The sequence below is a fragment of the Triturus cristatus genome, chromosome 5_2 (genome assembly GCF_964204655.1).
Source record: "Triturus cristatus chromosome 5_2, aTriCri1.1, whole genome shotgun sequence".
NCBI lineage: Eukaryota > Metazoa > Chordata > Amphibia > Caudata > Salamandridae > Triturus > Triturus cristatus.
In genome coordinates, this window is record NC_140588.1 from 788771845 (window position 1) to 788794537 (window position 22693).

The 22693-nt window shown below is 41.3% G+C and overlaps 1 long non-coding RNA gene across 1 annotated transcript; it reads right to left on the reverse strand.

The window, feature by feature from the left end:
* Nucleotides 1-915: 915 nt before the first annotated feature.
* On the reverse strand, nucleotides 916-2627 carry LOC146829265 (uncharacterized). The gene is made up of 5 exons (XR_014961944.1): nucleotides 2555-2627; nucleotides 2091-2198; nucleotides 1855-1996; nucleotides 1667-1757; nucleotides 916-1312 (listed from the first exon to the last, which is right to left on the reverse strand). It is a non-coding gene; the product is annotated as an uncharacterized LOC146829265 (long non-coding RNA).
* Nucleotides 2628-22693: the final 20066 nt, after the last annotated feature.

A 22693-nucleotide genomic window follows, 5' to 3' on the forward strand; every position in this document is an offset into this window, starting at 1 on the left:
TAAGATTAATCACAAAGCGCTCTTTTGGAAAGAATGGATTGATAAAGGCATTATTACTTTTGACTCTTTACTCAGCAATAACTCCCTGCGTGACTTCTCCGACATTCGTGCCTCTTTTCACCTTTCCAACGCCCACTCTTCTCAGTATCCCTTGCTTAAAAATTCTTTAGATCTCTTTATCTCTCAGGGTGCTTCACTCTCTACTGCGGACTCGACCACTTTCCCTCTACCAGACTTCTCTATTCCTCTGAAAGCTGCTGCCATCTACAAATTGCTCTCCCTTTCTCCTGCCGAAAGAACCAAGTCCAAACTTGAACTTTCCTGGGAAATGGATCTAGCTCATGAGTTTTCCCTTCAGGTTTGGAACTCCTTATGGTCAAAATTGCACACTGCTTCGCGTTCTGCAAGCACCACTCAGACTTTGTATTTTTTTTACAACAAACTTTTTTTTACTCCCTCTGATTTGTTTTGTTTCAAATTAATTGATTCTAAAAAATGTTGGTCCTGCCCCTCTGACAACAGTGACTTTTTTCATATGTTCTTTCACTGCCTGTTGGTTAAATCCCTCTGGTCCCGTATTTGGTCTAAATTGAATGAAATCCTAGCCACTGACCACACTTTTGAGATTGATTAGGAAAAGGTACCCCCTAAAAATACTATTTTAGGTCAGGGATCAGGGGGAAAAAAACACTGTGAACAAAAACTGATAAGTATCCCTCTTGACCTCTATTTCTTTTACTTAACAATTAATTTCTTGTGGGTTCACATGAAAAAGAGACAATCAATTGTGTTTAAGCATTTCAACTCATATATTTATTTTTTGTTTTTTATGTAAATTATTTTTATGATATTTCCTTGCTCATATACATTTTTTCATTTACATACATTATTTACAAATATCATCTTATTCCTAAACACGCCTTGTACAATAATATATTCAATTACTGTGCTTATTTCATATTCTCAACAATGTATTTGAAGATATAAGCTAATACTCATTATAAAAAAACAAACCCTCTCCTGTAATTTTGAGAGAAATCCCCACAGCAATCACTCCTCTGTTCATACCACATGCATTTCACTATCATACAACACATTCACACTCCACCCCAGATGTACACCATCGATGTTGCTGGACTAGCCAGAGCTGGGCTAATTACTCAACCCTTAGATTATGGTGCCAATTACTAGGGTGTGACACTCTGTCTTGGTCGACGCACGTTTCGGTGGATCTAATTTCTTTTCTTGCCACCTTCTTCAGGACCTTTTTATTTGCGAATTTATCACGGGCAAAGATGAGGGGATTAATGTTCTGTAAAACAATTGGAGAATATCAGCAATTAATTTCATACATTTATGTGTCCCACAGGAGAATGCTGGCTTCATTCTCCAGAAGCTACAATTAAAAACCAAGAATTTCCACTTCTGTCAAGCTTGCTAGCGTGCCTGTGGCTATATAGCTCCCTACTAGATTGAAAGTAGGATGTATTGAGAAATCAAAGAGTAGAAAGATTAGGTACGAGTGATATATACTACAGGTAAACGTCATTTTAAACAAGGAGTAATTTATCTCTCTCTGTGGATCTGTATCCTCTATTACGAGTCTTACTGTGGTCTCCATAATCTATTATGCACAATCATGAAAAAGTAGCGGATTTAGAACTACCTGTATTCTGGTATTGCGCACGTAGTGAGAGTTTTCCCCACAAGCGATGTTGCTGATGACGTTCTTTTCCTTTTTTGCAATGCAATCAATACTGCAAGAAGATGTTGTGTGATTATTATTCCATGTTCTGCTACTTCTATAGGACCTATCCATTCAACTTGTGAGTATTTAGACTATTTTGTAAATACCTTAATAAGACCGTATTACGATCCTAGGAGTCAGTTGCACATTTCCTCATGTGTTTATTTGGTTCATATGCTCGGGTTTGCTTTGTCCAAGCCTTTCTCGTAGTGCTGATGGCTCACTAGCCCCTAGGAGCTGCTCATGGAGCTGTGAAAATTTGGATAGGGTTTAAATAAAGATAGTTGGCAAATTAGATCTTGTTATTATGCATGCTTTGTAATTATGGTTTTCTTGCGATTACCTCCACAGGCGTTTTCTAAAGAACAGCGTGGTATTGGTCTATTCCGTTTGTTCTTTTAGCCGCATAGTACAGTGACCGGGTTGACTGATATCTATCTTCTTTGGTGCTCTAGTAGATAGCAGGATATTTTTAGTATATACATACTGATGGACTATAGCCTATATTCACATGACCGCTAATACCTTTTTCATATTTTTTGTCCTTTTAGTCCTCTCTATTGTTATAGAGGTCCCCTTAAATATTCTTATCCCACTAATGTCTGCCACTCTTGTGCGTTTGCTTAGGGCTCGCCGCTATAAAGTAATGAACCCTGCATACTTTACTGGATATTAGTTCCCTACACTTAAGAATTTATTAGTACATGTAAGGAGATTAACTGGAATACTCAGTCAGCAACAGCGAACTTAAATCTACCTAACTCTCAAGAGTACTAGACTTATATTCTTTCTTACTCGGTGCCTTACCTGTCGGCTATTTCTTAATCTCCTTCAGCAACTCGCATCGCGGACTTCGGCCTCCAGTGCGGTAGCAGTAAAATTCCTCCCTTTTGAAGCGGTGCAGGCTTTCTAATTTCCGGCAGCTGTGATGTAAAGTCACATGTTCTCCTGCGCGCCAACTTGCGCCCCGCCCCAAATGTCTTCGTTACTATCGGTTCCATCTTGAAAAGGGTAATCGCTGGGCTTACTTACGTGGAATGAATCATTTATTATGCCCGTTTTGACATTTGAGATTATCCACGAAAATTCCGGGGATTTGTCATCCCGTTTCTAAGATATTGCCGCACCAGTGGCTGGCATATAATATATAATGGGAATGGTAATCTGTTGTTAGCAAAACTCCGCCGCCATTTTGGATTGGGTCATACTCTGTTTTATAGCAGCCAAATCGGTTCCATCTTAAAAGGGTAATCACTAAGCTTGCTTAGATGGAATGAGTCATTTGTTATGCCCGTTTTGCCATTGGGATTATCTGCGAGGTCTCCGGGGATTTGTCATCCAGTTTATAAGATGTTGTCCCACCAGTGATTGGCAAATGATGTATACTGGGGATGATAGTCTGTTCTTAGCGAACTCCGCCGCCATTTTGAGTTGGGTCATACGCAGTTTAGACAGCAACCCAGTGTGTTTGATCGAACTATTGCCCCAGAGAGTTATTCTCTAATTATTGTTGGTCAAAAAATATTTGGGTCCAATGAGTAGTGTTTCATGTTACTAATGATATATTCTCGCAATGCGACACCATATTTTGAAATCGGGTCATGTGTAAATATTTTTGTTCGATGACAGTTTCTTATGTCGTCGATAACTATTATTTTGGCGAATTCCCAAAGTAGCCAAAAATTGAGTCGATCTAAATTATCTATTGTACTATACGCTAGGTTTTCTCAAGGAAATATAAAAGTTGAAATGCTTAAACACAATTGATTGTCTCTTTTTCATGTGAACCCACAAGAAATTAATTGTTAAGTAAAAGAAATAGAGGTCAAGAGGGATACTTATCAGTTTTTGTTCACACTTTTGAGATTGTCCATATCTTTCTGGGTGGTATCGCTCCTATATGGAATGTTTCTAGCAATGTACGTAAATTTATAGATTTGTATATAGCCATTTCTTTACAGATTATCACGACTAATTGGAAAGATACTTCTAAGATCTCGTACAATGCATGGTGGAACCTATTGTGCCATCACCACCGGCTGGATCGTGCTTTTGCCACCACTGCTCCTCTTTTGATCAAAAAAGACTTGTTATGGTTGCCATTAACTATTTTTCTCTCCCAATCTGCCCCTTAAACAGCTGTTTTATTGTTTTTTTTTTTTCTCTTCCTTGGTCATTGTTCTCATACCGCTTCTTCTACTTTATATATGCATTTATTAACTTACGGTAATTATATGATGCTTATTCTGTACATTGTTTGCATTTCCCCCCTCCCCTCCTCTCCTCTCTTCTCTACCCTCCCTGCCCTTTAATCAAAAATTTTTTAAATGCTTTTTCACTAAGTATATTCCCTATTTTTCTATTGGCATTTGCTAAATTGTATAATTTGGATTTTATTATTGTATTATTGCATTGCCTTTGTTTTACTCTGTACTGATGTTTTACTTGGTTTATGATGCTTAATAAAGCTTTCTAAACTCAAAAAGGAGCATAAAGCTTCAAAGCCAAATTAATGTAGCAGAACTCCCTATAAAGAGTAGTTCTTATGGTTCAGCTGAGTCTCAAAAAATTCAATTAGATTATCATACAGTTGCAGTAGCAATCTGTCAAATGAAACAGCTAGGTAAGAAGGAGGGAAAACAGTAGGAGCAGTACCCACAGCCGTCAATGGTCTGGGACTGGGGCAATCCTCCAAAGAAAAAGCAGTGAAACTATCTAGGAACATGCACTGATATAAAAGTCAAGAAAATATGTTGAAAACATTGTTTCATGGACCAAGAGGGCGGCAGGGTTCTTCAGTATGCAGATTCAGTTCCTCCATTCCCATGAAAATACATGCAGCTTTTACTTTTATCACAGCCTTAAATACAGACAGTCTTGAGTAGTGAGATTCTGGAAACATCAGGCTTGGTTCCCATAGGCCTTAAACACCAATTGACCATCTTCATCTCAACTTGTTTCACTGCAAGAAGAATGAACTACTAGCTAAAAAGAAAAATCACTGATAATGCATTCTTTCTAATATGAATCAAACATTATTGTTTAAAAGTTATTCTAATCAAACATTATATGAAACATAAGAAAATAGGAAGTTCACCACATTCAAGAATAAAATGTTGCTTAAAAGTAAAACATTCGGTTAAGCCGCAATATTCTGCAGTTATGACAGCTTTTCTAAGCATGTCATTTTAAGGTCCTAAATCACAATCTGTGCACATTTCAGCTATATTAGGTTAATTTCTAGTTAAGGAAAGCTAGCGAAATAGCCTTTCTATGGCCTATGCAGATAACTATGACTGCCTATTGTGAATCAGCACATTACAAATGTGTGTCAGTTTAACGTTATGCTTTACACTTTTAAATATACATTTAGCTTACTTAGTTAATTTTTTTTTAATTGTATAGGCTCTAATAAAGGCTCAAGTACTTAAGTGGAATAGCCCATGGGGTTAAGAAACAAATCCACGTTTTGCCCTTCCTCCATTACCATGCTGCGAGAAATCTTAAGTTTTGAGCAGATTGTATTTACAGCTATTAGTCGACTAGAAAATAGGCGGGAAAATTATAAAAACTATGGGCCCCAAGGAAAAATTGGTCGCAACGGGTAGATTCTCAGAATCTGCCCCTGTGCGACCGGTGTTTTTGCATTTGGGATGCATCATCCCAAATGCAAAAATGCAAATTGCGATTGCATTTAAGGAATCGCAAATTGTGATGCCTTGAATGCAATGCAAGATGCCATTTAAAATAGCGATTATGCTATTAGGGTCCGCTAATTACCGGAAAATTATACCTGATGGTAATTAGCGAAAACTTTGAAAAATGCACTAAAGTGCATTTTTCAATGTTCCAGATTACACACACACATGCCCTTGAGGCACGTGTGTGCGCAACATGTGTTCACATATCAATTTCAGGGGTGCAACAGGGTGTCCTTTTGGTACCCTTGCACCCTTGAAATTGCATGCGCAATTTGCAAGTACCTATTGGGTACTTGAAAATTGCGCATGCAATTTCTATTGTTTCCTATGGGCCTCTCAAAATGTTGATTTAAACACATTTGGTGGAAATTACATTAATGTGGGATCTAACTTTGAGAACCGTGAACATTTTGGTTTTTGTTTATGCTCTAAATGTATATGATATAAGCCAAGTAATTTTGCAAAACAATTAATGGATGTGATGATAGAAATGTGAATAATTCCTTTTGATCATGCTAATTTATTTCATATGGTAAATAATTGTAAATTGTTTCAGACAAGGTTTTGTCATATAAACTGTTGAAAGTGATCTATGCCTACTGAAATTTAAGGACCCAACTCCAGGCTTGCTATGAATTTTTAAAAGTGGCATTTTCAGAATTGTAATTTAATACCCGGCTTAACCATAAATTAGGATTTTAAATTAGGAGTCCAGAGACAGCAATCTTGGACCAATTATATCTTCTCATTTGGAAATTGCATTTATAAAATGTAATAAGGTAATGTCAATCATGTCCCAAGGGAGATATAGGCCTTGCAGCAGTGAAAAACAAATGTAAGAGTGTTTCACTACCAGGACATGCAAAACTTAAAAGTACATCTCCTGCTTTTTAAATACATTGCACCCTGCCCTTTGGGCTGCCCATGGTCTAACGTAGTGGTAATTTATATGTATTAAAAAGGAAGGTTTGAACCTGGCAAAAGGTTTATGGCCAGGTCAAAATGGCAGGTTAAACTGCACACACAGACTCTCCAATGGCAGGCTTGACACATCTTTAGAGTGCTACTTAAGTGGGTGGCACAATTAGTGCTGCTAGCCCACTAGTAGCATTAAATTACGGGCCCTGGGCAAATGTAGGGCACTTTACTAGGGTCTTATAAGAAAATTAAATATGCCAATTGAATATGAGCCAATGTTACTATGTTTCATAGAGAGAGTACAAGAACTTTAGCACTGTTTAACAGCGGCAAAGTGCACAGAGGTGGGTGGCAAAGGGCAAGATATTTAGATTTACATTTGGGGAATGGAGGATATATTTCAGGTGTGGTGGGGTATGTGGCAAGAGGCCAGTTTGTTTTCAACAACTGGAGGGCAGGCCATGTTATGTATGTTTTCCCCATTATTCCTCTGTCCCTTTCGTATGTTGGAAGCACAGCCAGATATTGGGAGACATATGCAGTGGCGTAACGAAAATTGAGGGGGCCCCCCTGCAAAGCACATGGAGGGGGCCCCCCCTCCCCCAGCGGCGCGGCCCACCATCTACCACTTTGCCCTACCACCCAGAAATCTAGCATATTTTGATTTGAAACCTCCAACATTTAAATGAAATGCATCTATATTGTCTTTCTCTAAGTTCTAATGAGAAAGTGGGAAGCACTCTTAACATACAAGCTAGCCCATTTGTAACAATACTGTCAAAAGCAGATTATTTAACTGAGACAGCAATCAGAACAATGCCAAGGAGCGGCCCTATTGTCTCAGGAACTGCTTATGGCTGAAGAACAAAGAACAACTATGAAGGGTCTGAAATAGAATTGACAATACCTTGAAACTTTGAAAGACCAACCCAAACCTGCAATTCCATAAAAACTCGACTGACAATATACATGACATGACAAGCTATAACTCAGTATCCTTCGAAAGTGAAGAGAAATAGACTGGTGAACTATCTGCAGCCACACACTAGCGACTGTCAAGGGTTGTGCATGATAATAACGTGAACTGAGGAAGCAATTTAAATCATAATGTCTTTATCAGTAAGCATTGCAAAACAGGCAGGCAAACAAGGCAGAGGAAGAAAACTGTTAGGATGCTTCAGAACATTGATGCAGATGTTTGTCTGTTTTAATTTATCATTTCTGTAGTGTTAACAATGCTAAATGCAAGATTTAAGGTACACGTATTACAGACAAGTGCAAGCAACACCATAAATACCACTGCATGTACAATAAAAACAAATCATATCAGCAAGTACCTAATGACAATCTATACAAACTGTAGTTGGTAAAGCAAAAGAAAAAGTGCAAATACTTTCAAAGTGCAAAATAAAGCAATCACCAGTCAAGCAATATACAAAAATCAAGCATGTTTTGTAAAACAATCCAACTTTCTTCTTGCATCAAGGTGAAAATACTTTCAAAGTGCATGGTAAAAACAGGTCCAGCAGCTTCCCTCACAAGTACTGACCTGAACCACCAGACTGGGCCTTACTTCATAACAAACAGAGGCCTCAGATCTCAGTGTGTCAACACTGGCGGTATTTACAATTTACTAAGAGTATAGACACGCCTGCTAAATTACAGATTCACCATTGCCTCCAAATGGCTCTATCGTCATGTGTGACACACCCAGCCATGCATTCTGGGAGTTGTGCTGTGACCATCTAAGTAGGGGGTTTCACATTCCAGCATGCAAAGTGTTGTTGGATAAAAGCTACAAATGGACACGACATGGTGCCAATGCCACTTGGCAGCTATGTTTTATACAAGCACAAGGGGATGTTTAATTTCCTCAACACAGGCTGCAGAAGTCTGGCGTCAAATAGCAAACACGTTGTGCGGAGAACCCAGAAATGTGCTGTGTTTAGCCTCGTGTATGGACCTGAGGTGTCATTCTCTAAGAGACCCAGTGGTAAAAGCCCACAGTTGTCTCTAATGCATGTTAGTGCCAGGCAGTGGTTGAAGTGGGGAAAAAAGTAGGGGAACTGTGGGAGGAGAATCAGAGGGCGGGAATAACCAATGGATTGGGTCAGTGGGCGGAGTGAGAGGTGTGGCACAAGGAGCAAAATATCCCAATTTTTGGTATTAGTTTCCCATGTCACTAACCGGTTACAGATTATTACATTATTTAATTTAACCAATAGATACACATGTTTCTTTAAGGTTAAATATGTGTTATTAACATAGAAAATACGTTCACAAAGTGGGATACATTTCCAATCATGGAATGTCCCAAATATCCTTAAAAGTGGAATCGCAAGCCATTTGTCTCCCAGCCATGGAGTTTCTGTCATCAGCACTTCTCCTCCCTTTTTCCACAAGAGCAGTTGAAATGAAATGAATTAAATGAAATGAAATAGCATTTATAAAGCGCATGGTTACCCGAAGGCATCCCAGCGCTAGGGCAGAAACCGCACTAAGCTGTGGCAATCAATTAGGGAAAAGCCAGGTTTTGAGCCTCCTGCGGAAGACGGTGTGGTCTGGCTCTTTACGTAGCTGAAGCGGCAAGGAGTTCCAGAGTTTAGCGGCATTGTAAGAGAAGAGCCGGCCGCCACTTCTGGACCTCTTGATTCTGGGAACAGACGCCAGGTGAAGGTCATTTGAACGTAACCGTCTGTTGGCTTGGTAGGGCTGGACAAAGGAAAAATTGATAGCCGGTCCCACACCCCCTAGCATCTTATGGGTGGTGCAGAGGGCTTTAAAGTTGACTCTTTCCTGAATAGAAAGCCAATGTAAAGACCTAAGTGCAGCTTTGGCTGACTGGCGGCTTGGAGTACCCTCAAGAATCCTTGCGGCACAATTTTGCATCATTTGAAGTTTCTTAAAGACAGCACAGGGAGCACCGAGATAAAGAGCGTTGCCATAGTCCAGGCGGGATAAGACAAGTGCCTGGACCACAAGCTTTCTTGCTTGAGGGGGTAGCAAAGGCAACACTTTACGCAGCAGTCTTAGAATACCGAAGTAGGAGGCAACAACTTTCCTTGCTTGGGTTTTAAAGCTAAGCTCAGAATCAAGCCAGAAACCTAAACTCTTTATTTCGGATTTGGGGACAGGCACAGGGCCCATACATGCTGGCCAGATAGAGGAAACCTCGAAGGGGGAGGGATTACCGAGCAACATAAGCGCGGTCTTATCACCGTTCAGTTTTAGATGGGAATGACACATCCACCTCATCACCTCCTCGAAGCATGGGCCAAGACAAGTAGTGGAACTGCTTTTGTAGTCAAATGCCACCACTAATTGAGTGTCGTCGGCATATGTAATTATATGCACCCCAAAGGGTAGAACAATGTCCGCGAGAGAAGCCATGTAAACATTAAAGAGAGTGGGACTCAGGGACGTCCCCTGAGGCACTCGACAAAAAAGGGGGCCTAGGGCTTGAAATGGCCTCGCCCTCGAAGACCTGGAAGGATCTACCCTCGAGGAAAGAGCACAGCCTATTCAGGGCTGCTCCTGTCACACCCAGATCTTTGAGTCGATGAATTAGGATATGGTGATTAACCGTATCAAATGCCGCGCTGAGATCTAACAATATCATGGCTAGAGAACCACCTGCATCAAGAATCCTTCTAGAGTCTTGATGGATGCAGGAGTTTTCCAGCTTCAAGATGCCTAGAGAGAGAGTTCAAACATGAATGGCAAAATATCCTAGTTTGCAAATGTTTTCCACATAACTATGCCATATTTGCCACATAATACATCATCTGCTGCAGAATCTGACGATTTTAACTAATAAATTGTTTATAGCTCAAACACATCAAAAGTTACTAAAAAATGTGACTTGTGCTGCTGTGAAGTGGAGGGCCCTTTGCAAAGGTTGACTGGTCACCTTTCTCATTGCTGCAGTTGTATGTTCCACTAGTACTAATAAGGAAAAATCTTTGCAGACTGTTAGCATGTGTAAAAATGTCAAAATAATAAAGTATCAGAAAATTTACAGCACCACTAATACCAGTGTAGGGTATCAGAGCACTTTACATCACACATATTACACAGAGACAATCATTCATATGTGTGCAAATCACTGTGTAGGTAATGTTACATAAGACAAAGGACTACAAGGTGTAGGAGTCACATGACAACCATACTAGTAGGCAGCATAGTTTAATAGTGATTGGTCTGCAGAAACACAAACTCAGAATTAAAAACATAATACCATGGTTAGGGGTTCTCTTTAATAATCAGAATTGATTTCTACCCAAATGAACCCTTTTTGCAACATTAGGATAATCCAAGACTGGGGAAAAAAACATAACACTCTAATTTATACCTTCGGGTTTGCATGCAGCTCTTACATGACAGTTAATAGCTCACTGTTCTATGTTAGGATTTTAACTTATTAAGTGCAAGTAACAATAGGGTCTCTCTGACAAAAGCAGTAACCCACTGACCTAGTCACATTATGTGCACTTTGTGATCTGCATGGCACATGATCCTAGCAGTATGCACATTACACCTCTGCCATTCCTTTTCATGAGTCAAACATTCCACTAGACAAAACATCATCTCTCTCTACTAAGAACATTAATCACTGGAGTTATCCAGACATTTTTATTGTTGCCCAAAAATGTTGGAGGCCAGGAAGGAGGCAGCAAGTGCTTTTAAAACCATAATATACTTCCAAACACAATGCCCTCACCTGAAGTTAGCGCCCGGTGCGGTCACACTGCCCTAGAACCACCCTGCTCAAGGGGCCTTTGACCTCAGTGACAGAGTCACTGCCACTCTATGGTGTGCTGCTTCATAGGTCTGTCCCCAAGTCTGGAGGTGAACTTCATGGATAGTGGTGGACAGGCCTTCAAGGTTAATCCACACTTGCCACCGCTAGGGTCCACCTGCTGGTGCTAAGACACCAAGGGTCATATGTACGAACACATTCTCCCATAGACACAGAATTGGTAAAACCCTTTGATACATCTGACCCCAGGGCTTTTAAGATCTTGCTGCCCCTTCTAAGGTGTAGCACACGAATGTGCTCCCTCAGAAGAGTGGTCTGGGAGCCTGGTCATTAAGGCTGAACCTGGTTCACCAGTTCCACTTCAGCAGCTCTGACCATAGCGCCACATCCTCTCCCCCACTGAACACCATACTGCCCCACTGAGAGAAACTTGCACTGCACTGACCCCCTATAAACACCTGGATGTGACTCAATTCTAATTACGCACTAGAGAAGAGCAATATGCTGCCTAAAACAAATTAACAACATCCTAGAAAAAGCAAACACTCATAGGGAATGCAAGATTAAGTAAAGCATGTGAAATGTAAGCAGGAACAACATGGTTACCTTTTTCCTTTTACACTCATTATTCTGAAATTAGTGAGTGCTTTTGCGTGAAAAGGTAAGGCCATGAGTACAGGGCCCGGAAGGGACCCGTTTCCGTGCCCATTGCTTATATCCTTTCAAAACATAGGCAGTATGGTTTAAAAAGACCACGGGGCATATCAGCAACACTCGGCGATAATTATCGCTCAGCGCTCTTAGCGTGAGGATAATTATCGCCAGGTAATGTGGATTTTTATCGCTGAGATAGTGTGCTATTAGCAAAGCTTATCTCCTCAGTGATAAAAATCCTCACGCTAACTGCCTAACGTGAGACTATCGCTGGAAACCCAGCGATAATCTCACGTAGTTTGGCGTTAGCTTGCTGATAGGGACTCACAAACTTAGCCATGATATCCACCTTCCATAGGATATCATGGCTAAGTCAGTCATGAAGCAGGCATAAGGAAAGTAGCGATAACAGGGGTTATCGCTAATTTTCCTGCCGCCATGCTTCATAGCGTGGGGCTTGATGATAGGAGAAATGTCGCTTAGCGACATTTCTCCTGTCATGTTAGGTCAGGAACGCCCACTTTGCATCTCATTAGAGATGCAAAGCTGGGCGTTAGGAATCCCCACGCTAAAGCAAGGTTTCACGCGTTAGCGTGGCCTTGCTAATTAGGCGATAAAATTATCGCCGCTTTTCGGCCAAAAACGGCCGCAAAAGCGGTAATAATTTTTTATCGCCAGCTTGTAAATATGCCCCCACATTCGGAAACACACCGTCGCTGTACACATTTTGTTTTCCAATTCCCCCATCAAGCAGGTATTTCAGTACCTCCAGGCAAGGTGCACTTTCCCACACTGGGGGGCAGTGGAATTGGGGTCGCTGAGGTTGTCAAGGTGGAAATCCAGGTCTCCGAGCAGTGCGTAGTCTGTGGAGGCGAGGGCGAGGGCGTTGGGCGCGATGTGGTCTGCGATGGTGTTAGTGAACGGGGCACGGGGTCCGGGAGGTCTGTAGACAAGAGTCCCCCCTATAGTTGTTCTGGGACTGACCTGTATCTGGAAGTGGATGTGTTCCATAGAGGGCGAGGAGTCATTCGAGATGGAGGTTGTCAGTCGGAGGGAGGTTTTGTGGACGATGGAGAGGCCTCCTCCAGGGTGGTTGAGGCAGTCTTTCCTATGGATTTTGTACCCGTTGGGAATGGGGGTTGCGATGTCGGGTGCGGAGCTAGCATTGATCCAGGCATCTGTGAGGAAGGCAATGTCGGGTGAAAGGTTGTTGAGGAGGTCCCAGATTTCTACTGTGTGTCTGTGCAGGGAGCGTACATTGAGGGGATTTGGGTGCGCTGGGGTCCAGTGGGTTGACGGTAGCTGTCGGGGTCCCGAGGTGGGTGAAGGTGAGGCAGCAGTGTCGGCAGTAGAACAGGCCTTGAGTGATGCTCGGCATCAAGAGCTGGCAGTTGTTGTTGCGTCCAGGGTTGAGTGTGTAGAGGGTTGCTGAGTCATAGCGTTGGGAGGTCAGACGACCAGGGTCCCTGGCACTGGTCGCAGTCGGGTCGCGGATGGCGGCAGACAGGCTTGCCTATGGCGAGCCTTTGGCACGCCAGCAGCGCTGCCACACAGCAGCCACCATTAAGTAGGGTTTGAGGGGAGGAAGAGCAGCTGGGAGGCAGGAACACGCGAGGGAGGGGCCGCGGGGGAGGCAGCGGTGGGAAAGGGAGCAAGAAGGCAATGGGAAAACAAAAACAAAGCAGTGGTAACAGCAAACAGAAAAACTGCACAAATAGACAAAAACAGAAAGGCTGACAGAGCGGACCAGCAGAAGAGAAAGGCTCTCCCACTGGACCACCCAGGATGAGGCGCAGGCAGATGCCTGCGGGTGGAGGAGGGCCTCGAACACCTACCTGGAGACCAGAAGGGCCTGAGGGCAGTGCCTTAAGGACGGAGCTGAGTAAGGGGAGACCAGTTTCCTGACCAGGAGGTCAGTGGTCTTGCCTTGTTCTACGACTAGCAGTGATACACATGTCATAATAAAAAGGGGGAAACAATGACCGCATTTCCAAATTGTGAAGGAAAAAAAGTACGTTAGTACAGAGAAATAGGTTCAGGTTGCACAATATGTCATATCATTGGAGTTGATATACATCCAGCGATTAGTCCACATATGAAATAAAAATACACTTTACCACTCTTTAAAAAAATCCATATCATAACCCTTTCAATATCTGATTAGGCTGCATTTGACAAATACAGGTTATTTGTGGTGGTTCATATTGATTACACAAACAATAAACGGTGTATAGGACATATTCCCATTGTCGAAATGCATTTAATTTTAGTAATTGGTCACAGTATACAAGAAGGGATATTCAACATTTTCGTATTGCAGTAGTTTTTCATTTTCATTTGTCATCTTTATTCTGTTGACAAGTGGAAACCATAAACATACACAGTAAAAAAGTAACATTTTAAAACAATATCTCATTTCTCAGTGTCCGTTCTTAATAGCAAAACGTGAACATTTTGAACTGGGAAATGCTGGCCTATTAAACCTCACAAAAAAAAACCTACTTGAGGCTCCACCATGTTAATGATTAAAAAAAACCTCACGTATACAATTCAGTTTGCTCTTATCTGTTGCTGCGGGGTCTTTAAAATACATTTTTAAAATCCCACAAAACATTAAAAACTTATATTCTATGTAAAATATTATAATTCTAATTAAAATTCATGACCATATATTTTAAACCAACTGTAGACCACTGCTAGTCTGTGTTTGTTGACATACGTGCCCGAATTGCAGTTTTTAAGAACATTCCCACAGAAATAAATGCTCTTGTCATCAGTGAGTTGAAGCAACTTCCTGTATCCTTCTCTTTAGTCGCTAGTGAAAAACCTTTTAATTAAGGGAAGTAGATTATTTTAGTGTAAATAGAGTAAAACCCACAAAAGAATAAAAAGTGTGGCAGTGATTGGCCTGAACTCCTGTTACATGGGCAGGGGGTGGAGTCCACATTTTCCTGAAATCCTAAGGGGAAACATAACATGTATTTCACAGTATCAGCCCTGAATCAAAACAAAAAACATCGTTCCAATCGCCCCAAAGGTTTTGTTAAATGCATCGACAATAATATATCTGCTCCTAAATTAATATATGCTGCTACACTTGACTTTGAAGCCTCCGTTGCCAATCTGTCAGCATTGGGAGATTTATACAGGGCCATTTGAAGCTTCTTTTTACTAACGGTTGGCATTCTTTCCAGGTTTGCAAATAAGTGTTGGTAACCTACTTTCCGTAGACGAGATTCCACAGTTGCCAGCCATGGAATACTTTTGCCTTTTTTCACATGCGAGACAGTCTCGGATAATTTCCTCAGTGAGACTTGCCTCCGTATTCCTCCAAAGTGCGAGCCATAATAGTGGAGGTCAGTTGTATATGTATTCCACAATCTACGGGATATTCAATTCACTATGGGAAATAAAATTAGATGAGGAACGGGGAGGCCCAAATACTCTTCTGCAAAATCTCTTTTCTTCCACTTGAATAGAATTACACTTAATAATGCCCCATACCTCTGCCCCGTATGTGGCTGTCGGTCTACACTGTATTTTAAAAATTGGCAGAAGAGGGAGAAGGGCTCCTCCCTTCCTTGGCTGTGGCAAGCTAAGCAGCAAGTTAACTGCTCTAGATAATTTATAGCTGCTCCGTGTAACATGTTAAGTACATGAACCCTTTTTAAAGATTAGTACTATTATTGAGGTTGACTATGGGCCCGATTCACAGAACTAATTTAAGACAAAATCCCAAACTTACTACCATTTTGGTATTCACAGAAGGCACTTACTCATTTTGGTATTCACAGAAGGCACTTACTCATTTCGGTATTCACAGAAGATAGGAGTCCTAACTTTAGGACTCCTAAATGCCTTCTGTGAATACCGAAAGTCTTAAAGTTAGGATTTTTCTCAGTTTAGGAGTAGTAAAGTTAGGACTCCTTACTTTAGGACTCCTAAATGCCTTCTGCGAATACCGATAGTTTTAAAGTTAGGATTTTTCTCAGTTTAGGAGTAGTAAAGTTAGCACTCCTAACTTTAGGACTCCTAAATGCCTTCTGTGAATACCAAAATGAGTAAGTGCCTTCTGTGAATACCAAAATGGTAGTAAGTTTAGGATTTTGTCTTAAGTTAGTTCTGTGAATCGGGCCCACTGTACTTGGTGCGGGAGAGTATCCTAAACTATTAAAAACATTCAACAGCAGTGGGCCCAAAAGCCTGGGTTATATTTAAAAAGATCAATCGGTACCCCATCGGGACCTGGGGGCCTTTTCCCCAATACTCGGATATATAGCCTCCTGGACTTCCCACAGACTTAACTCTATAGGGGTAATATTTGTGGGCGGCGTATCTGTGGAGACTATGACTATGACTATGAGAAGTGCTGTTCCCAGGCCTCACTGGTTATGTTACAGTTAATTTTTTCCCTCTGCCTGCTTAAACTGTTTCATTTCTTTTACTGCTGCCCAAAGAAATTGGCTATTCTTACTCTTGGCAGTCAAGGCTAGGGAATCCCATTGCTGGTCAAGAACTTCCTTTTTTCTGGCAGCGGTTACTTGCTTATAAGTCTTCCGTAGGCCTCTCACCTGCTTCATATTCCTGGGGGTGGCCTTAAGAGCGTGATGTAATTGGGAGTTGGCAATAAAGCATTCCTGGCTAAACCATTTAGGTTTACTGATGTAGAATTTTATAGGTCACATAAGCTTCTTCCTAATGAGGGAGCAAAGTTGTTCAAAGGCCGTATTTCCATCAAATAGTGAGTAGTGGAAAAGGACTTATGGAGAACATGTAAAACTTCAAAGTACATGTTCAACTTTTTAAACACACTGCACCTTGCCCTCTAGGCTGTCCAGGGTCTACCCTAGAGTGACTTATACATAGTAAAAAGGAATGTTTGGACTAGGAAAAAGATTTATCTTGCCCGGTCGAAATGGGAGTTTAAAACTGCACATACACAGGTTGCAATAGCAGGCCTGAGACTAGTGGTACTTAAGTGGGTGGCTCAATCAGTGCATTTAATTTACAGACCCTGGGCACAGGTAATGCCACTTTGCTACTGTCTTACAAGTAAATTAAATAGGCCAATTGGGTATAAGCCAATCTACTATGTTTTAAGGAGAAAGTCCTAAGGCCAGCAAAAATGAATTCATCAAAAATGGAGGAGTAAAGGAAAACGTTTGGTTTGACCCTGCAGAAAGGGCCAAGCCCAACACAGTGTTTCTTAATTTCTTCTTAGTCACATGGCACAACAGTAACTGCATTAACCTTCTAGAATATCTGGTCCAAAAGTGCACAGACATTCTCTGAGACTTTGCACAACAGTTAGTTTCTTTTTCAACCTGAGTCCATGCATTTGTTCTGTTCTTTATTAAATTGTTGGTAATTTCAATAGTTACTGCATGGGCACATGATGTACCTGTGCCCAAGGTGTGCAACACTGTGTAAGGGCTCCTAATAAATCGGCAACTCAGAGAAAATAATATGTTAAGTAGAGGTGATAAGTTGCTACCTAACCTATTGAAATGTTAGTTTTCAGAAAATAGGTGATAAATATTCCTTTTGATTCGGGATTTAAAAAAGGTTGTAAAAGACAATGGTCCCTATCCAAAAAGGTATGTTTGAATGTGTAGATCTTCTAACATATAGATCTACACCTACATCTATATGGAAATCTCCTCATGAGTGGAATTCTCGACTCCCATGTCTAGATTTACGCCCAAGTGTAGACTTGCAGTTCTTCAGGGGGTGCCGACTCCTATCAATCAATCAAGGTTTTAAAAAGCGCAACATGAGGGTCTCAAGGCATTGGCTGCTAACTGCTTCGTGGGGTCTGTTCGTGCAAACAGCCAGGTCTTGCATCCTTTCCTAAAATGCCGGTGGTCCTGAGGTGCAGGGAAGGTCGTTCCAAGCTTTGACTGCCAGGTGTGAGAGAAGAGTCCTTTGTTGTTGGTCTGTCTGGGAAGGTCGGGATGAGTCTTGCCACTGAGTTTTCTATTGGCTGTAGTCTCTTCAGAAGGCATGCAGTGTTTCCTACATAGAGTGTGATCTCGTAGTTCAGTCTGTTGGTGATGTGGGCTTGCCTGATGGTTCTTCTGGTGTTGACTAGGAGCCACCTGAAGATCTTGTGGAGCATGCACAGGGTGTGGAAGCAGGCGGATGAGACTGCATTTACCTTTTTCTTCATAAATAGTTTACTGTCCAAGATGATGCCGAGGTTGCTGGCATGGTATGTCGGGGTGGGGGATGAGCTGAGTTCAGCAGGCCACCATGCATCGTTCCATGGCTAGGTGTTTTTTCCAAAAGATAAGAACTTCTGTCTTGTCCATGTTGAGCTTGAGACAGTTGTCCTTCAGTTGTCTGCGACGTTCATCATATATCTATGGAAGTTAACTCTGGTGGTGGAGGGGTCTTCTGACAGCAAGAAGATGTGCTGGGTGTCGTCTGCATAGGATATGATGGTGAACCTGTGCGATCTGACGTGTTGGCCAGGGGGTCATGTACATGTTGAAGAGAGTGGTGAACTTTGGGGGATGGCACAGATGATCTTCTTGGGTTCTGAGGTTAATAGTGGGAGATGGATTCTCTGGATCCTACCGGTAAGGTATGAGGCAAACCATTTGAGAGCGTCTCCCTGGATCCAATGTGGTGGAGTCTGATGATCAAGATGTGATGGGAGACGGTGTCAAAGGCAGCTGACAGGTCCAGGAGGATGAAAGCTGCTATTTTTCTGTGGTCCAGGAGGGCCCCGATGTCGTCGGTGGCTGCGATCAGGGCTGTCTGAGAGCTGTGGTTAGCTCAGACTCCACATTGAGAGGGTTCCAGAAGGTTGTTTTTTCCAGGTGTTAGGTTAGTTGCTGGTTGATTGCCTTCTCAAGAACCCAAACTAGAAAGGCGAGCAGGGAGATGGGCCGGTAATTATTTGGTTCTGCTGGATCAGCAGACGGGTTCTTCAGGAGGGGCCTCACTTCAGCATGTTTCCAGTCTTCTGGGAAGGAGGTCAAGGTGCTGGAGGGGTTAAAAACTTTCTTGAGTTTGTCGCAAATTGTCTTGCTCCTGAGGTTGACGATGTGATGGGGACAGGGTTCCTTAGGTATTCCAGAGCGCACGGAGATGGAGATTGTGGTTTAAGTTGTGAGAGGGTCCCAATGAATAAGCAGGTGTTCGGAGGTTTATGGGTTCGAGGGTGAGAGCAGGCTGATGCCTTTGATGGTGGAGATTGGGATTTCAAGTTTTCGTAAATGACTGAGATCTTGTTGTGAAAGAAGTCCACCAGGGTGTCACACAGTTCTTGGAAAGGGGTGATGTTGTTCTCAGTGGCTATGGGGTTGGAGATCTCCTTCACAATAGCAAAGAGCTTCTTGCTACGTTTGTGATAGCTACTATGCGGTCTGCTTGGTGTGCTCTTCTTTGTTTCTTTCAAGAGGCAGAGGTAGTGATTGGGTGCTGTCTTGAATGTGGTATGGTCACCTGTCTCTTTGCTGATGCTCCACTTTCTTTCTAGTTGCCAGCATTTGCGTTTGTTGGATTACAGCTCCGTGGTGAACCAGCTGGCTCTTCTGGCAGGTCCTTTGGATTTGGCAGGCTTGGTAGGGGAGATTGTGTTGGCGCATTCAGTGATCCTCTAGGAGAAGGTTTTCACAGTCTATTCTGGGTTGGATCTTGTGTGTTGGAGATGGGAATTGAGAGCGTTGTTCCACTGGTCTTCTGATATCTTTTCCAGTTTCTGCACGTAGAGCCGGTGGGCATGGTGCCAGTGTTGGTAGGGCCTGAAATGGGGAAGGGAACACTGTAGTGGTTGGTCCAGGTGAGCTGTGAGACATGGTTATACTTGACTCTGTCGCTCGACATAAAAATGGGGTTGAGTGTGTGTCCTGTGATATGGGTAGTGTCAGTGACAAGTTGCTTGAGCCCTATGTCGCTCATACTTGCTAGGAGTTCAGTTGTGTTGGTGTCGCTGGGGTCATCAAAGTGGAAGAGTTATGATCGCTAGGAAAGTGATAATAAAGGATATCTTTTACGTTTTATTGTGGGTACATTGTACTTGTTACTGGGATAACCCTGGGTGAATAGAAGACAAGAAAATTCATTTTAATATTTTTTTATTCAACAAATAGATAGTCTTCATTTTTTTAATTTAAAATTAATTTTATTAACAGTCCTGTTTCCTTTTTAGAGGATATCTCCAACGTAGTGGAAGAGATCTTATACCACCATTTCTTTTTTGATTCAGTACATGATATAGACTTTCCTTGATATTACTGCCTAGCAGACATCGAGGAATGTAGATGCATCAGGTAAGAAATGTTTATTTTGATATTTATTCCTCTGGTAGCTTTTACAGGATGCCTGAAAGACTGCCACTGCACCATACAAGTGCATCATACACCGATCCCAAGATGTGGTGCTCGGAGTCGATGGCAATCAGGGCGATGAGGTCACTGATGGTGTTGCAGAAGCTGAGGCATGGTCCTGGTGGTCTGTAGGTGCAGGAGCCTCTGGTGGGGCTTTTTCCATCTGTGTGGGGTTGTAAGTTGAGATGCTCCATTTCCGGGTTGAGTCATCTGACAAGGTCATGCAGCGAATGGTATCCTTGTAGATGATGGCAATTCCACTTCCACGTTTGTTGGTTTGGTCCCTGTGTGTTATCTTGTGGCCTTCAGGGTGGCAATGGCGATGTCTGGCTCAGAGGCGGGGTTCAGCCAGGTCTCTGTGAGGGAAATGACGTCCAGGGTGAGGGATGAAATAGTTTCCCAGATCTCCATGGAATGTTTGAAGAGAGATCATGCGTTGAGTAGAATGCATTTAAGTTATGCCTTGGTGGTCTTGGTTGCCGTGTTAGATGCAGGCATGTTTGCGGTGTCGCCAGCATTGTTGCTTGCTTTGGTGTTGCAGTGAAGTGGCAGTGCTGGCAGAAGGACGGTCCTCTTGTGGTGCATGGAGATGTGCGGCAGCAGTTGTTGTCTATGCGCCTGGGGATAAGGGCCTAAAACTGAAGTTATGACCAACTAGTTACAATTAGTAACTTTCTGCCTGTTTGTGTTGATCTTCACCACTGTAGTGGAGAATTCCCTATAAAGAGTAATAGAGAATTTCAAGAAATGTATGTGAAATTAAAAAAGATAATTTAGGGCTACCACAGTAACAAGCGACATCGTTTTAACCCAAATGTGTTTATTATTTTTATTTCAAATTGATAAAATTAAATGTTCATTTTCCCTCGGCCGCCCCTCACTCATTTGTGTTGAATGTGTTATAATCTTGGATGCAAGCTATCTATTATTTTATTTGTGATATATTTAAAAAAAAAAAAATATTTATGATAACTGTTACGCTTTAGTGTGGGTACATTGTACTTGTTACTGGGGTAGTCCTGGGTGAATAGAAGACAAGGATATTTATTTTAATATTTTTTATTTAACAAATAGATAGTCTTAATTTTTTAAATGTAAAATTAATTTTATTAAAGCCCTGTTTCCTTTTGATAGGATATCTCCAACGTGTTGGAGGAGATCTTATACCTCCATTTCTTTTTTGATTCAGTATATGATATAGACTTTCCTTGATATTGCTGCCTAGCAGACGTTGAGGGACGTAGATGTATCAGGTAAGAAAAGTTTATTTTGATATTTATTCCTCTGGTAGCTTTTACATGATGCATGAAAGACTGCTACTGCACAATATAAGTGAATTGTGCACTGATCCCAGGAAATTGACACATCAGTGCATGATAATCGAATCAGCCACACAGACAATCTAACATTCTGTGAGCAAATCCTCATTCTCTTGCAAAAAACATCTCAAATGCATGTGGCAGTACAGGTTGTACACAGAGGCCTATTCACAAAAGTAATCTCACATGTGAGTAAATCTACATGTGTACTTTTACTCTTACACTATTAAGTACATGTAATACTTTGGGCAATTAATGTTACTCAGAAGTGTAGACTTATATGTCTCCACCCCATGAACTAACGGATGGAGCAAAATGTTCAAGTGTTAAGTTACTACAGCCAAAAAGGAGCAGTAGTAAGTTCTGTACCACACATGGCCAACCACATATACTGCAAAACCCTAAACTTTACCATAGGGAGATCTCCACTCCGGTGGTTGGGGTCTACCTATGGTAATGTATAAGGAAAGTAGAAATATTTATTAAACTTGAACAAAAATGTAAAAATAGTTTTATAATCAATATGAATGTTAATTAACTTTAAATATTTTTTAATGTAGAACAAAATAAAACATGTTACAGCACAAATAACTTAATTGAAATTAAAATGTAATTATTTTGAACATATTAAATGAAATCATTGTTCTAAAGTTTGTAATTAAAAATATTTCCACCTAAAGTGAAAAAAATATTATGTACTAATAATTATTAAAAGTATATAGATAATAATATGTATTAAAAAATTTATATTGAAATAAGAAGAAGTAATTCAACTACATTTTGATAAAAAATAAATGTTATATTACATTTTCAAACTAAGTTATTAAAATATATTAAAATAAAATATATTTATTAGAAAATTGTTTAAAATTAAAATAAATGTAAGAATATTTTTACCAATTTTAAAATATTTATTTTAATTTAACAATATTTCCTCTTGGATTTTATTTTAAGTCCCAACCTCAATTATTTTCAATAAGAAAGTGTTCTAGTTCAAATTGTTGGCCATGTGTGGTGCTGAACTTTCTCCAGCTCTGAGCTTGAGTACATTCATGACTGTTGTGGGCTCTTTGTGACTATTGTAACTTTAGAAATGCAATTTGTGAATAGGAATGGGCTTTCTGATTGGTGAGTGGGTGCAAGTCCCTTCCGAGACTCCTCCCAAAGCCTCCCTTAAACCCTCATTCCTCCTCTCGTAGCCCTTCCCTTAAATGATTAAGGATTCCCCATTTTCCAGCCACTCTTCCCTGTCCCTCCCA